The sequence below is a fragment of the Numenius arquata genome, chromosome 12 (genome assembly GCF_964106895.1).
Source record: "Numenius arquata chromosome 12, bNumArq3.hap1.1, whole genome shotgun sequence".
Lineage (NCBI taxonomy): Eukaryota > Metazoa > Chordata > Aves > Charadriiformes > Scolopacidae > Numenius > Numenius arquata.
Genome location: NC_133587.1, coordinates 2,276,467 through 2,292,611, shown reverse-complemented (window position 1 = coordinate 2,292,611; position 16,145 = coordinate 2,276,467). Strand labels below are relative to the sequence as shown.

At 50.3% G+C, this 16,145-nt stretch overlaps 1 protein-coding gene across 1 annotated transcript in view; it reads left to right on the top strand.

The window, feature by feature from the left end:
- LAMA5 (laminin subunit alpha 5) overlaps window positions 1-16,145 on the top strand; it is a 91,620-nt gene that overhangs the window by 23,446 nt on the left and 52,029 nt on the right. The window lies entirely within an intron of this gene.

Below are 16,145 nucleotides of genomic sequence, written 5' to 3'. Positions count from 1 at the left end.
AAACAGCGTGAGCTAATTCTCTTTCTCAAAAAGAAACGTCTTGCGTTTGCCAGAAGCAGCTTTTCTCCCAGTGGCTGGTAAGTGGCAGCTGGGGACCCAGTAAGGGAGGGGGGTATCTCTTTGCCTGTCCCCAAGGCAGAGGAAGTGGCACGCTTCATTTTGGACGTGTGTTTGGAGTCCAGGGTGGATAAATAGACCCAGACAATGGCTTCAGGCTCCAGTTGCCCCACAGCTATGGGACATGCAGGATGGGCTGCAATGGAAGGCTTCGGCTCTGGATGGGGATGAATTCCCTCTTCCCTTGTATCTGCTTCTCTGAGGGGTGTCCGGTGCTTTTGGGAGTCCCCTGCTCCACAGCCAGCATGAAGGGGATGGCCACGGAGGGGACAGTCAGCAGACTGCCCCAGAGGGACTGCCTTCTGTCCCACCACATAGCGAGCCGTTAATTTCCTGTTGTTAGTTACAATAACACAGCGCGTATTTAAAAACAACCCCACATTAGTCCTCCCTCTGAAAGAATTCGAACCTGTCATGAAATTTCGAGGAGGAACATTTTCCCAGACAGCCCATCCAAAGCAGAGTGTTTCTGTTCTCGTCAGCTTCTGGGAATAGCAACGGGTGCATCTGACAGCGGGGCTTTCCTGGGGATGCGGGGGCAAGAAGCGCTGTCATTGGGGGGAGTCCCATTGGGCAGGGACCTGCCGTAGCCCCCCCAGGCAGAGGTGCTTAAGGCAGAGAAAGGTTTGGGCAACCTGGCACCAGCCTGAAGTTGTTGGGATTGAGACATGATGAAGAACACGGATCTGTGTTGGCAAATAACGTGTAGCCCTGCTCCCTCTTGCTATTCCGTGACTTCTGATCGATGACAGGCTCCAGACCTTGGGGTCCAGACCTCTCTGCTCAGGGTGCAGAGAGGGACGGCGTAACATCGGGAGGAAAGGAATAGGGGTTCCCTGGTCGTTTGGAAGGGTTAGTGGGAGGGCCTGGCCTGGACAAAGCAGTATTTTTCTCGGAGGCCTGTGTGCCAGTTGTCATTCCCTCTGCTGCGTTTGTGCCAGCCTGGGCTGGAGGAGCTGGTCCCAGGGACGGCTTGAAGCTGAAGGGGTTGAGGGGACTTGCTTGGCATCCCAGGGGGACAGTAAAAGGTAGCATCGCCCGGAGTGTATCAGCTGAAAATATGTGGGGTGGAGATTAAAGAATTCCCTGATATTTCAGTGGCTGATCGAAACCATACTGACAATCTCTGCCTGGGGGAGTTGCTGCATTTCATTAAATAAAAGCAGCCTCTTTTCATCCTACTGGAGTCGAGCTGCCAGGGGCAGACAGAAAACACGTTGTTGGTATCACTCTCACGATACGATCGTATCAGCTCCTGCCTGTGAATTGTGACCAAGTTTAATTGACTCTTTCCCTGGGTTGGTTTGGGAGCGTTCCTCTTCCCCAGCAAATGAGTTTTCCAGATGCTTACTTTAAAGGGGGAAAAAAAAAAAATAGTTAGGGATTTTCTTTGGCCACCTTTCCAGCTTCCAGCTGTTAAGTACTGGAAATGTGTTCTTCATTATGTCCAAGAGAGAAATGTTTCTTTTTTCCGATTGGGGTGGCAATAAATATTTCAAAACATAATATGCTGTAGACAAGTGAGTTAGTATCATTTGTTTTCCGCACAGCAGCGTGCAGCGAGCCGAGCTGGCTGCAGCGGGGAGCGAACGCCGGCGTGATGAACGGGCTGGGGAGTCGCTGGGGTCTTGCCTTAATATGTCAGCTGTCCCCAAGCTGCCCACAGTCACTTTATTTGGGTATAGATTCCATAACCAACTGTCTGGTTCTGCCTCCAGGCAGCTTTGCATTAATTAAAAAAATAAAACCAAACCCCAGCCCCCAAAAAACAAAGCAGAAATGATTATCCATCCTTAGCAGGCCCTTTGCATTAATCTTCCAGCGCTACCGCTTCCACCAAACACGCTGCTGCCTTCACAGCACATCTCCAGCCTCCGACTCCTTTCTCCTCACCTGACCCCGGAGCAGTTGGGTCCTGGAGTGAGCCCGAGGAGCCAGCCATGGGGCTATTTTGGATTAAGAGGAGGAGGGGTGAATTCCAGCTTGGTGGAGTATTCCCTCCTCTGCCAGTGTTGGCTTTGCTCATAGCAGGGATGCTCCAGCTTGTGTGCTTCTAGTCACCTTGGCCAGGCCAGCGTGGCCCGGGCACTTCCATAAATAGGGGGTTGCAGGACACCACCTTGTGCTTATTCCAGCTAAACTTGGGCAATTAAGGTGCCAAAGTCTGGCACATAGTTTCCCTCTTTGGTCAAGAAGGTGCATGGAGTTAGAGGAGATAAATTCAGGCATCTGGAAGCGCTGCTGTCTGTAGTCATTGTGTGTGGCTGGGGCTCCCACGGGGGGTGATGCCAGGGTCTGCGATGGCAGCATCTGGATCTCAGGGCATCTTCTCAGAAAGGCAGAGAGATGGAGAGAGAGGGTTGTCATCGACGGTTAACAGCAGCCCATGATCTGAATCAGCTCATGAAAGTGGTGGTGTAGTCAGGGTGCCTCCATGAATAAGCTCTTGGAGCAGAACAGCAGTGGCTGATGCTGTAGATGATAATTTGTGGTGTGAGAAGAAAAAGAAATATTGAAAATTTTGCTATGGGCTAGTTGAAATTCAAAGGAGTACGAGCCAGTAGAATCCCAACTGGGAGCTGAGATGATTGAAAGAGAAAGAGCAGACCTGGGAAATGGAACTGAGGGATTTCTCAAACAGGAAAGCAGGAGGAGCCCAGCAGGTGGGACGGTGGTTTCTCCCAGTCTCTGACGCGGTCCCTGTTCCGCAGCTGGGATGGACGGCTCTCGCGCAGCCCAAGTGGTGTTTGGGGATGTGGGGAGGCACACAGATGCCCACGTGGGAATGGACGTGTGGGCTGTTTGTGTTGTAAATGCCATCTCTGCAAAGACTAACTTGACACTTAAATCGCCCATCGAGCTCCCTCCTGCCTATGTACCTTTAAAGATATCTCCGTCCTTTTTATCTCTTCCCTGTTTTCAGTGGCAACAGCCTGAAGATAACGAGAGAGGCAGGATGTGAATGGACTTTTCAGCCATTCTGGACCTTCATTCCCAATGTGGGAAATGCTTTAAAATATCTGTTTCACCCACAAAGACTGCAGCATATTTTTCCCTCTAAAATACTGTTTAATAGCATTTTTTAAAAAGCATTAAAATACCGATGGAAGCAGGAGGGCATAAGCCAAACATTAAGAAAAAATCCCTGAGGATAAAATGAGTTTGTGAGCAATTTGGTCTCGAACTCTATGGGAATTGGACTAGATATGTGAAGTCTTCCCGGATATCCCTGCATAATTTGGAGCCCTAAAAATAACACGAAACTTGAATAGCCCGGATGACCTCAAAGCTGCTTTGCAGGAGCCTTGCAGTGTAGCCAGAGTGGGTGAACACCCTGTGGCACATCTAGATTTCAGAAACCCCTGATGAGGTGGTCGGGGCGGGGGGGGGGATTGCTAATTGCTTCCCGGTCTTCGTTAGCATCAGGCATTGATGGATAGGGCTCCTGAGTTTGCTTCTGCAAGGAGCAAATAGCGCTGGGGGACAGTGGCCTCTTTTTGGAAATGTGAAGCGAGTCTAAAGGGTCCAGTTAAGCCGGTCCCAGGGAGGGCTGTTTCACAGCAGCCCTCGCTGCTGGCGGGGAGCCTGCTGCAGTGATTTATTCCCGGGCTCTGCTGTTGCAGGAGCCCCACTGCTGACCCACGGGCCGAGGAGATGCAAGCGTATGCAAAAAGGTGCTTGCGACGGAGGTCTGGTTTGAAACAAAGCAGCCAATTTCCTTTCACCACAGACAAGCCTTATCTCGGGAGATTACGTTTGTCTCGAATGCAGCCCCTGGTGTCATAACGGCGCTCTTCCTGGGCAGATAGAGCCTTGCGGAAAAATCCCATAGCGGCCGCCTGGGCTCTGGTTGAGGCCGTGACTCATGAGCCCTGGCCTATGTGGGAGGTGCTGGGACCAGGGAATTCAGGCTTTGGGGGTTTTTTAATTTATTTATTTTAATTTTTATTTAAATCTGGCAGAGGAGGGGAGCTGCAGGGCTTATCCTGCGCTTTGCTGAGTGAGGTAACTCAGGTGCCTTTCTGGTACCTGCTGCTCTAGGTCCGTGCCCCCGCAGACGTGTCCATCCTGCTGTGCTCTCAAGGGAGAGGGCTGCCTGCCTCCTGGGATCCCTCTTGCTGGGTTGGCAGCCCTAGAGGTTTCTTCCAGTAGTCCTGAATGTGCGTATTGTCCATAGAAAAGACCTTTAGGACATGGTCGGCTCAGCCAGAGAGAGAAGGGGTTTTTTCCAGCTCCCGGGAAACGTTTTTCAGTGCAGCCTCACAAATAGCACTGCAGGAATCAACTTCTACGTGGCTGTTGTCCTTAAAGGGTTGCACCATGGATTGCAGATAGGCTGCTTAATTAGTCCATGGTACCCAAGAGTAGACTGTGTTTTGTGGTCCTGGCACAAATGTAGCTGAGATGTGTTTGCCTTTTCTCTTCCTTCCATGACCCCAGTGGATGCTTGGGGTTAGTGATGGGCTGCAGATAGGTCTGTCCGGTTTGACCAGCACTTCACCAAGCTTCACTGAAGGAATTTTGTAGTTACCCTGTCCTCATCAGCCAGGGGAGATGACTTCTCGTCTCTGCATGTGAAACCCCATCCTGCCTCTGCAAGTGTGCTGGAGAGACAGGTTGCAAAAGAGTTTGGACTGGTGTGTATATATATACTTCTTTTTTTTCCCTCTTAGTTAATTCATATTGTTCTGTGAAGTTAAGTGTTCTTTTTGAAGCTGGGGCAGGAAGAGGCTGGAGATAAGATGACAATAAAAGGCTGGGGTAAACCCTGGAAGCAGAGATAACGCACTTCAGAGAGTACGGGTGAACTGGCAGGCTGGAAAGTTCAAGGAAATCTAAACTTCTTGCCTGTCAGGACGCTGACTTTTCTCACCAGCTGCCCTGCACAGCCAGCTCGGCCTGTGGAGTACCTGAAACAGCTTCAAGTTTAACTGGGACCACCTGTTAGACACGAGTTCATTCTGTTCAGGGCTGTATTACATCATGTATATTACTTCACTGAATTTTTATTTTTTTAATCGTAGTCCATTTAAAGGATTTTGCTCTTATACCTGGCCTAAATCCCAAGGTCTCTCACGTACCCTCCTCAGCTTTCCCTCCCCTGCATTCTTGTTCCACGAATCCATCTTGTGATGTCTGACACTTCTACAAAGAGGAGAAATTCATCACTGTGCATTTTGTCTTGACTTTCTATCCTCCCACCCCAGTTTGTCGGGAAGCCGGCGTTATATCGTTAGGGATTCGTTAACCCGATGGAGAGAGGTCTCCTGTCTCTCTGCGTGGCAGGTTTCTTTAATTCCCCGAGTTCGGGAGGTGCTGAAGGCAGAGGGATGGCAGGGAGAACAATGAGCTATAGGAACTGTTCGCAGGGTCACACTGGCTCCAGGGGGTTTAAGATGCTTCCAAACCAAAATACTGTCTCCAAGGATGGTTTTGAAAACAGTGAAGTGTTACATCTCGTAGGAGCTTGAGAGGGAGCTCGGCCCCTCTGCCTTCCTCTCGGTTTGGACCCACACTGAGAACCAGGCGGGCTCTCCTTTCTGACTGTGCCAGTTTCTTTGCTTGGCTTGAAATGCCCTTGGGGGTACCGTGTTGGTAGGCACCCCGGCTTTATTGGGGTGTAACTTAGCCATAAATGGTGTTCACTGAGCTTGGACATCAGCAGTACGACGTAGGTGCCACATACTGCGCCACACAGCGATTTACTTCAGCAATCCCAAGCTGATGGGCAGTGGCCCGTGCTGTTTCCATACAGAAATTGTGCAAAAAATTGATGGCCGTGCTGTGCTGCTGCCGCTTCTTAATTGCAGAGCAGAAGAAACGAAGCAGTATGAAAGGTCAGCCCAGATTTCTTAGCGAGGAGATGTTTGCTGTTTGGAGGAAGTTGAGGAATTTTGGCCCAATGTGCGTTGAAATTCCTGCCTGGTTGTGTGGGAGCCCTCGGACTGGGGAAGGCAGCTCTGCTCGCAGATCCATTGAGGCTTCGCCTTGGTTTTTATTTATAAGGACACAAACGCTTTGCATCTCGCAGACTGTGTCTGCCCAAACTGGTGGGGGCTCGCAAGAGCCCCTCTGCTCTCCCAAGCCTCCTCCCAAGAAGGTTCTCGGAGAAGGGGCCGCAGCCTGGGCAGAGCCTGGAGGACCCGAGAACACCAGGGGCTTTGAGCTCTGCTGCTCTGGACCCTGGACCCGTGCTTTCTCCCAGCTGTGCCCATACATCGGGGTCTGGAATGTGCCATGTTTTAATGACTTGCTTTCGTCACGATTGCTGCTAAAGTCACGGATTCCTTCTATATGTTTTAAAAGCAAACAATCCGTGACTGTGGACGCTTTATTCTCTGCATCTCAGCACACATGCAGCTGGGTGGACAGTTAACCAAATTAACTGAGAGCTGTTAAATTATACTCGGAGGAAACGAGAAAGCTCGGGAGCAGTGCTGAGCTGTGGCTGGCAAACTCTTGGTGAAATACTCTCGTGGTGACGTTGTCCTTGGCTGGTAGAGGGATGAACATGGTCTTTTAATGGAATCCTTTCTTTTCCCTGTTCTCAAGGTCACAGCTTCTGCGCTGTCGGACTGCGTGTGGATAAACAGGAGGTACCAGGCAGGGCCATCGTTATTAAAGTATTACAGCTCTTGACTTCAAGCCCATTCTTTCTCTGTCCCAGGAGCGGATGCCCAGGGAGCCCTTACAGCCTGTATCTTCGGCTGCTGGGACAGTTTGGCAGTAGATAGGGGCTGGGCTGGGCTCTCCTCCAGCCCTGCTAGAGCTTTGTCTGCAGAGATGGTCAGTCACTGGGGAGGAAAAGAGCGACAGGTTTTTCTCTGAAGTTGGACTTTCTCCCCTCTGCACAGCAAGAAGTAATGGATAGATGGGGTTTTTCAGCCGCGTGGGGAGAGGCTGTGGCAAAAATACTGTGCCATCCTCTCCTTCGTATGTGTGTATTGTCTGTTGCTCGAGTCTTCCTTCACAGAGCAACCAGTTGGTGTTCTTCATCTATTGGTGTAAGATTGTTCCCTGAGCAAAAGTGGCATTGGGGTGAGCTGCTCTCGAGGGAGGTGGACTTAGATGATCTCCGGAGGTCCTTTCCAACCCCCTATCATTCTGTGATTCTGTGAGGTTGTCAATGTGGTCAGGAGCATTGGAGGATGACCCAGATGGATGCAGAGGGAAGTGGACTTAAAAGGTTTATTTGCAGAGCAGCGCCGTGCTGGAGCTCACCATGAGGCACTGAGTCCTTCACCCTGGGCATGGGAACCAGCCACATCCTTCCAGGTTGGGCCCATGCTCATGGTCTAAAATTTGTCACAGTAGGATGGGACACTCCAAGGAGATTATTTTTTTTTTAGCCTCTTGAAGTCTAACTGGCATTAAAAACTGAATCATTTTTTTCCCGTTAGAAAAAGTAAATCTCTGAGGCTTGTGGGGCACAGATAAAACTGGATCTGCCCGTTGGGTCTTCTGTTGCTGTTCTTCACTTGGATTGAAATTGGTTTTGGCTTCCAGCTGTTGCCATGGCATAGAAGAAAAAGAGAAGGCTGGTTGTCTATTAATCACCATTTTGAACTAATAGCTCAGAAAGACTTTCTCTCAGAGATCTCATAGCCTATTGTTTTCATTTATTTACTGCTTCATATAATGCAAAATAGAAGCCCTGAATTCTGTTAGGTAACAGATTTCACATGCAAGATGCTGAAATTCATAAAGAAAAACTGTAAAGAATAATGTGGTAAAGAGATGGGCTGGGTTCTGTATTTTTACAAAAAAAATACTCTCCCTGTGTGAGAATTGACAGCCCCCTGAAGAGCTGCTGCTTCTTGCTGTCTCGAATAACTGCTGTCGGATTAAAACCCTCAAGTCATGCTTTTTCTTAGCAATTTCAGATCTGGGATGCAAAGACACCAGTTAGTACTAGCAAGCAGGAACTCCCTCATTTTTCTATTTATAGAAATGCACATTTTTCTGTATGTTTTGGGATTACTAGAGTCTTTGCTGATATATTTTTTTATTTTGCTAAAATTAGTCACAAACCCCTGTTAGTTCAAGGGAGGAGAATTAAGGCAATGCACCAAGGGACTCTGAAAATCAGCCTCAAGAACAATGTGGGGTTTTTTTCTGCTCAAAGCCATCATCATGTAGGTGGCAAGATTTAAATATATCTGGATTTGAGTGACTTCCAGTTAAATTCCTCTACAATACCAAGTCTTCCCAAGGCATCTGCTCATTGCTCACCTGTCACATGAAGCTCCTTCAGGCAGTTTGGTTTCTTCGCTTCTGCACGAAGCACCCGTTATTTCACAGCTGGGGCTGCGGAAGCCCCTCTGTCTATCGGTGCCCCTTGTGCCTCCAGCAGCCCACAGACCCATGTTCATTTTCCATTTTTTTTCTTTTATCCCCTTTCTTCCTTACCCCCCTTTCCAAGTAATGCCTTATTTTAGTGGGAGGAACACAGCCCTTTGGAAGAACCTGGTGTGAACTGCTGCTAATCCTGCCAGTGACTAATTATGATACTGATATTTTCCCAGAACACCCGACTCCCAGAAAACATTCCCAGAAGCTTCCTAGAAGCATTTAACAGTCAGAGACAATTGACACCTCAAGGTAAATACTCTGAGGATCTGAAATCCTGAATACAGGTACCGTGTCTTATCTCTGAAGCATTAGGAAGTTTTAAGGGCATCTTTACGGCCACCATCGTGCTGGGTTTCCGCTGGTGTTTGCAAGAGGATTAAAGCAGCTGGGGAGGGTCACGGTCCTGGGGGTTGGGGCACCTGCTCCTCTCCATGTCCTATGTCCTCAGGCTGCTCCCAGGCTGGGCTGGCCTTGGTGGGCCACCATTTGTCCTCTTTATGGGCTGCCCAAGGCTGTCCCCGTTGTGGTGGTAGGAGAGCCCACTTAGCCCTTCCCCAAGGGTGTGCTAGTTCAAGTTTGGGCTAAAAGACACATATTTAAGTCTTGTCTCTAAGGGGTTACTTCACACTTCTCCCAGCATCCGAGAAACCCTGCACTCCGCTGAGACAGCCTTTGCACTATCTCCTAATGCACAGTGAGAGCCTAGTGTGGGCGAAGCCCTTATCTGTGAGTGACTGAAGCCTCATCCCGAGGAATTCCAGCCATCCCTGCTGTGCTCGCCCTGTTTTGCTCTGCTGTGACGCCTCCGGTTACCTACACCCACCATGGGCATGCCTGGCTTCAGTAAGTGACACCCGGGTGGTACGGTGACACGCAAAAGGGACGATGCTCAATTCGGAAGGACCCGCACTCGCTGGGGTTTAAGCACAAGCTTGTGTTTGAGCGTGTAGAGGTTGGTGTGTCAGCACCCCCTGAACACTGTGCCTGTAGCTGTGTGGCACTTGCTGTTTGCAGCTCCAGGCAGGCGTGGATTTAACAGGATTCTCCCCAAATCCCGCGTCCTGCTCAGACTCCTCCGTGCCTTTTTCTTCTTTAGCAGCAGCTGCATGAACCCGCTGCGTATCAGCCTCTTGCTGCTGCCCTGTTGGTGCTCATTTCTAAAACTTGGCATTTCTTAAACCGTCCAGACTCACGGAGCCACAAGTGATGGCCCCGCTCTGTCCTGGCTTGTGCCAAGTGCCACGGATTTGGTCCCACAAGGACTTTTGGCAGGAGGCGTGTGTGGCGCTGGCTGGGGAGGGACAGCTCGCCCAGGAGGATGCTGTGAAGATAAAGCAGGGCTGTGTGTGAAATTAGTGAACGAGCCAAATCGTGCTCAGAAGTGGTGTTTAAAGAAAAAACCCTTTGTGGAAGATGCTTTATCAGCTGTTCACCAAAGCCAAGCCGCTTAGAAAGGGAACAGGCGCTGTTTAGAAAATAATAGCGCAAGACGTTGGGTTGCTGTTGCTGTTAGTTGTGACACTGAGCAGGTTTCACGCTGGCTGGTAGTTCCAAATCTTTGGCTTCCAGGAGAGTGTTTCCTTTGATCTCCCTCAATAAAACCCTTGAGTTTTGAGGGAAAAAAAAAAAAAAAATTAGAAAAGGGGTTGGTGCAAAACTCGGTCCCTTCCCTTTCCCCGAGTCTTGGCTCTCACCTCTCTGCCCAGCCCCGCAGAGATGTTTGACTAATTACAGCTTTGCCGTTCTGTCCTCTCCTGCGGGTGTCTCGGGTCCGCGCGGGGCTCTGGCTCCGTGCTGTGTGACAGGCCAGGGGTGGCTGTCACCTCCCGGAGCAGCTGCCCCCAAGGCTCTGCCTTGTCCCAGCCTTTCTGGAGGAAGGTAAGGGCTAACCCGCCTCCTGGGACAGGCAGCTCTGGTTTCTCTCTCAGCGGCCTGGGGTACCACGAAGGGTCTCTGAGCATGGGTGTGATGAGTTGGACTCTGCAGACAGTGAAAGGGGATGGGTGGTGGTTTCTACAACTGGGCTGTCAAAATCTTGGGATACAAGCATATGGAAAGATCTCATTCAGAACCCTGCTACCCTGCATGAATCACTTGGAAAAAGCCCTTTATTTTTAGGAGTGAGGTGTTGACGCACACACAGAGATGCAAAAGAGGCAGGAGGTGCTGGGAGCAAAAGAGGGAAATGGGGGCAAAGTCTGTGGTTTCGGTACACGCCCATCTTTCAAACACTGACTTTTGTGCTTTTTTTTGTGCGGAGTTTGTTTGGTCTCAGGGACTTGAGTATTTTATAAAAAGTGACTGGGTAAAAAGCCATGCCTGCTTGGAGGGGAAGCACCTTTCTCTACTGCTGAGAAGGGTTGGAATAGTTCTTGTGTGATTGGAAATAAGAGGCAGGCACATACTTAGCAGCAGATAAATGTGAGAGATTTTAATAAAGGATTCTGATATATGGGCTAGGAGGAAATAAATCTGCTGTAAGACAGCAGAAGCTCAGCAGGGGGACAGTCCGGCTGTTAATGAGTAAAGCCGTTTCTTCAATGAGAATAAATGATTACAAGCAAAGGATGCAAAAGTGGCAGATCACTGACCTAGAGAAATTCAAAGCAAGTCAGAAGCTCTCTGGCTTTCCAGAGCCTTTTCACCTTCCACATACTTGTTTGCGAGGTGCCCGAGGAGGCTTGATCTCTATTAGCTTTACCTTCTGCCACCGCTGGGAAGAGCGGACGCGGTGCCAGCGCTGCCAAGTGTTTCCAAGCGTGAGGAGTGCTCACCGCACCTACGGGAGCTGGGCAACCGTTTGCCTGAACGCTGGTGCCCGCGGGGGCTGTGGACAGAGGTGACCTGTGCTCCCAGGGAGCTGCTTTTCCGTGGGGCTGGGGACCGATAGCCCCATCCAGGCTCTGGCCTCTGCCACCTCTTCCAGGTGGGCTGTGTTGGACCGGGGCGGTGCCTGGGGGACGGATGGGCTTGGGAGGAAGCAAAAGCATCGGGGGAAAAATTAAAAAAACCCAAACCACCACTTTCCACAGTGGTTTTGAAATGGTTCATCTGGGTTTTCTCTGCTTTCCCTGCTTCGGTCTAGGTTTTGTGGGTGTCTGGAGCTGCTGTGCAGTGACCTAGACTGGGGTGCTCTATGCCCCGAAATGCCGTAGGTGGCTGCTCTGAAGCCCGTTGGGCTGGCCACTGCTCCTGACCGTGCTGCACATATCCAGGAGGCCTCGTGTGCCCCTAAGGAGTGGGATTTATTGCCATTGAGCCGCACCTGCTGGCCCGCTCCACCCGATCCTTTCAGGAAATCCCAAGCAGGAATAGGGCAGCGCTGGTAATGCTATCCACACGCCCGCTCCACGGGGATATTTAGCAGCGGTTAGGAAGAGATGAACTGCTTTGTTTTTACATGGTGCTATTTTAATAAGTCAATGCCAAAGGTAATAAATCTGTCCTACAGAAAATTAGAGAGTGGTTTACTATATAAACTACTTCTGCGCGCTCCGGGGCTGGGAGTAGAGCTGCGTGTTGCTGCCGGCCAACGTAGCCTGCTCGTACCTTGCTGTCAGAGGACAAAAAAAGGGCTTCTCTTGCTGTTTGTCAAAATGCAGTTGCCAATATTCCAACAACGTGAAGATTTATTTTGTTTATTGAATGTTGCTGGATGGCTTTGGGGCACCTCAGAGGCGTATCAGTGAGAATTCACCGAAGAGACACGGGATGTGGCTGGGTCCAGTTTGCTGTCTTGGTTCCACATGTACCTCCCAGAGCTGGAAAAGTGAAATCAGTGTCTTGAGGGAGGGAATAGAGAAGAAACGTGTGAGTTTGCCATTGTGTGCTGTTCCTGCAGGAGGATGGATGGATGGATGGATGGACAGAGAACGTGCTGCTCCAAAAGCAGCTGAGTTTCTCTTGCCTCTCTGGGTCCTGGTTTTACTCTTCAAGTCTGTGCACTGCCACGCTGGGCAGGAATCAGAATTATATTTTCATGGGATTTTGGTGCTGGATGAAGCTGCCCACCACCTGACCGTCCAAAGGGATGGAGTGGGTAGGAGATGGAGGAAATGCCCTCATCTCCATCTTCCTCTCCTGGCTCTGGGACTTGCTCCATCCTTCCAGGCACTGGGGCAGCCGCAATTGATTGTTACTAAGGAAACACGCTTCAAAACCACTAACAGCAACATCAGCTAGATGTAGGGATGTTACTGTTTTCAAAGAAAGTCGGTTGCTAATTAAAATACTCCTGTCAGTGTTTCCTGGCTGAAAACTCCGTTTCGTGAAATCCCAGGCGATGGTCAGGGGTTGAGTTGTACCTGGCACGTTTTCAGAGGTGGTGAGAGCAAAGGGTCTGCCAGGAGACAAGTGCGTGCATCAAACGTGCTGCTTCTCCTCCTTCCTCCATGGAGAAGGGAAAAAACTGCCCAAGAGGCTGGGAGGATAGAGGTTTTTATTCATCTGACTGATAATAGGAGCTAAATAAAGGCTTTGGAAAAAAACCCGACCATTTCTCTTGCAATATTGGTTGGGCAGAACTGTACTGGAACTAAACATGGAATGAAAAGTCTGGCTTTTCTGCCAACTCTATTTTTAGAGCTACTGCTCCCTCTTTGTATCTCTTGGAGTTTTCTCAGCATATGCACTTGAAGCAGGCAATCTGCCCTTATTTATTCCGGCAAGATAAGTATGGTGCGTGGAGGGGCAGGGGATTCGCCAGATTTGACAAAAATCCCTCTGAATACCAGGATGCGGGTCCTGTTCCAGCAGCGGGTTCACTGCGGTCGCAGACTCCTGAATATTTCAGTGCTTCATGTAGGAATGACCCCAACCCTTACGTGCTGGGGGGGAGCGGGTGTGTGATATTGGCTGGCTGCTTTGTGTCCCAAAATTGTGGTCACAACTGGAATAAAATTCAGCCTAACAGCACATGGCAGTGCCACCAGTGGGTTTGGGTATGGAGCAGAGGAGTTGTGTTTGGCTTTGAGTGGGAGCAGGATAGGAGTATCGGAACTGCGCTTCAGCTGAGCTACTATGGCCGATCCAGCAATATCTAGCAAGAACCCAGAGGGTCTTGGTCTTTCCTGTGAAAAGCAGCAATAAAGGATAAAAAGTCAGCGTGCTAGCCATGGCCTTGGATATTTAACCCTGCCAGTGGCGGTGGGACTGGCCCTTCAGAGAGCTCCCAGCAAACGTGGACACAGTTCTCCCCAGTGCCCAGTCTGTGTACGTGTGTGTACATGCACAAACCCCCATCTTCCATGACTTCAAGTGCACTGGAACCACCTACATCGTCTTCTCTCAGCTAGAGAGGGCTCTTGCAGGTCAGGAGCCTGTGCGCTGCCCGACCCCACCACTCCCTGGTCCCAGGGCTTGCAACCAGCAGCACCAGTTCTTTTTTTTGGCTGTTGTTTTCACTTTGTAAAGCCCTGAGCCCTAGGCTGGGCTTTGCATCACATTTCAGTGTTTGTGCAAAAAACAGCTCTCACCGTGCGCCAGTTCGACTGGTTTATAATCCATGCTCTCCAGAGGCAGGGGACTTCTGAGAGCTGGAGGCGTGAAAGGAGACTAGATTCAAGGACGTTTAATTAGGAACATTTCTTTCCAGCATGGAACTGGACAGCGAGGAGGACCCCCCAGAAACTCCATGGGATTTACTGACTATAAACCCGTAGCTGGCTTTGCAGAAAGATAAATGCAGAAGACAGGGATGTGCCTCACATTTCTATATATTTGTGGTTGCTCTTCATTCAGAGCAGACACCCCAGTGTCTGGACCAGAACACGTGCAGGTAATGCTGGAGCCGTGGTGAATTTTGTCCAGCTAAAGGCTATGCCAGATTCCAGCAGGAGCATTAATGTATTCCCTGTAGAATAAAAGCCGGAGGAGGATTTGCAGTGGAGGGAAGGTGTAACTGGCTGGTACTCAGCACTGTTCCCGTGCCAAGAGGCAGATGTTAAACTGTGAGAACTGGTCCCACAAAGACAGCAGCTGCTGCAGCTGAAGCCTCTTGGGCTTCACTAACAGATAACAGCTCTGCTGAGAGGGTATCGGGCAGAAAATGCTGCTCCTCCAAAAAAGCTGAGTCTCGTATGCCTTGACAGCACACAGGTTGCAGAGGGGAATTAAGGCAGCATTTAGATTTGCTTTTCCTCAGGTTTTAGGAACTTGGAATTGATGTTAGCTTACCCCTTGATTGGGCCCACAAATCTTTTGGCAGCAGGGAACTGTGTTGGGTGACCGTTTTGACTTCTTCATTCTGGATGGTGCCAGTCCTTACCAGTGCAAACCCTGAGAGTGGTGACAAATCCCACCCTCCTGCCCATTCGCAGCTGGAGAACGGCCTCTGACCTGCCATGCTTCAGGATCACTCAGATATCCCAGCTGGACCTAGTCCACTGCTCCCCAGGCATCTCTCTCAAGCCCCTTTAGCCTACAGCCAGGCGTGAGTCCTGGTGCCACCAGTCTGCGGTGGGAGCCAGCACAATCCCGGATACCTGGAGGAGAAGGTGCCCCGGAGCCAGAGGAGCGTCTGGCAGGAGCCTGAGGAAGTTTTTGTCCGTGTGTCCTGCTGAGGAGGAGACTGAGCTGATGCCAGTCCATGGGGCTGCACCCGTTGTCCTGCTCCATACCCTCACGGCAGCGCTCAGCCCCCCTCACTGAATGACCACAGCAAGACGTGTACTTTATTGATGTCTTGGTCAATTTAAATGCCTCTTCCTTGTCTCCTTTTCCCCTTAAAACGTCTCCTATCGGTTGTCAGGGCTGTTTTGGAAGCATGTTATTATTAATACTCGCCCTCTGGCTGGACAACGTGTGTGGCTAGGGCAGGGCTGAGGCGCGGGCTGCTGCTCTGGCCCCCCTGCAGTTGGTTAGGGCTGAGACGGGCACGGAGCCCTCCTTTTCCTCCCCTTGGAGAAGTGTCCCACTGCAAACCTGTTAGTCTTTGGGGGCTGTATGCTCATACAGCACCAGCTTTGTACAAGGAGGGACTCCTGAGCTATAAATCTCTGCTTTTCAAGTACTAAACTCCCCTTTGAATTGTTTTTGACGTTAGGAATTTTCTCTGATAAGAGAACTTTATTTGCCTTTAAATATCACTTTGTGACAGGATGATGGAGTGGGGATTCTTGGAGCGAGCCCGTGCCAGCCGGGGAAGGGAAATTCTGCTGCGGCTTTTGTTTCTCTCTAGCACCAACATTTTAGTTCTTTAAAAGAGTACGTTTATTTTATTCTTGGCAAGGGGGTGTGTGCACACGTTGGGGTCCAGAAAAATGGGAGCAGCCCAGTGTCAGAGCTGGGCTGAAGCCAAGTGGGTGTCCTGCTGTCCCCTCCCGGTGGCACCTGGGGAAGAGGAGCTGCGCTGGGGACTTTCTGCACCCAACTTAAAACCACAGGTTGGGTGGGTGAAGCAGGGCTGCTATGTAGAGAGCCTTTAAAAAAAAAAAAAAAAACAACAAAAAAGGATTCTGTGATACTGTGTGCAAGGTGCAGCCAGGTGTTCCCAGGTTGGCACGTGTATAAAGTCCAGGATGTCGCCCCCAGAACAGCTTCATAGCACTTAGCAGCTTTTCACAATCACCTTGCAGAGCTTGGTGGCTGGGACCAAGCCTTTACCCTGCCAAGCCAGGATGAGATTCCCTTGGCAGGGCTCTGGCAGGGCAGTGGCACTGGTTTATAGTGGTGTCAGC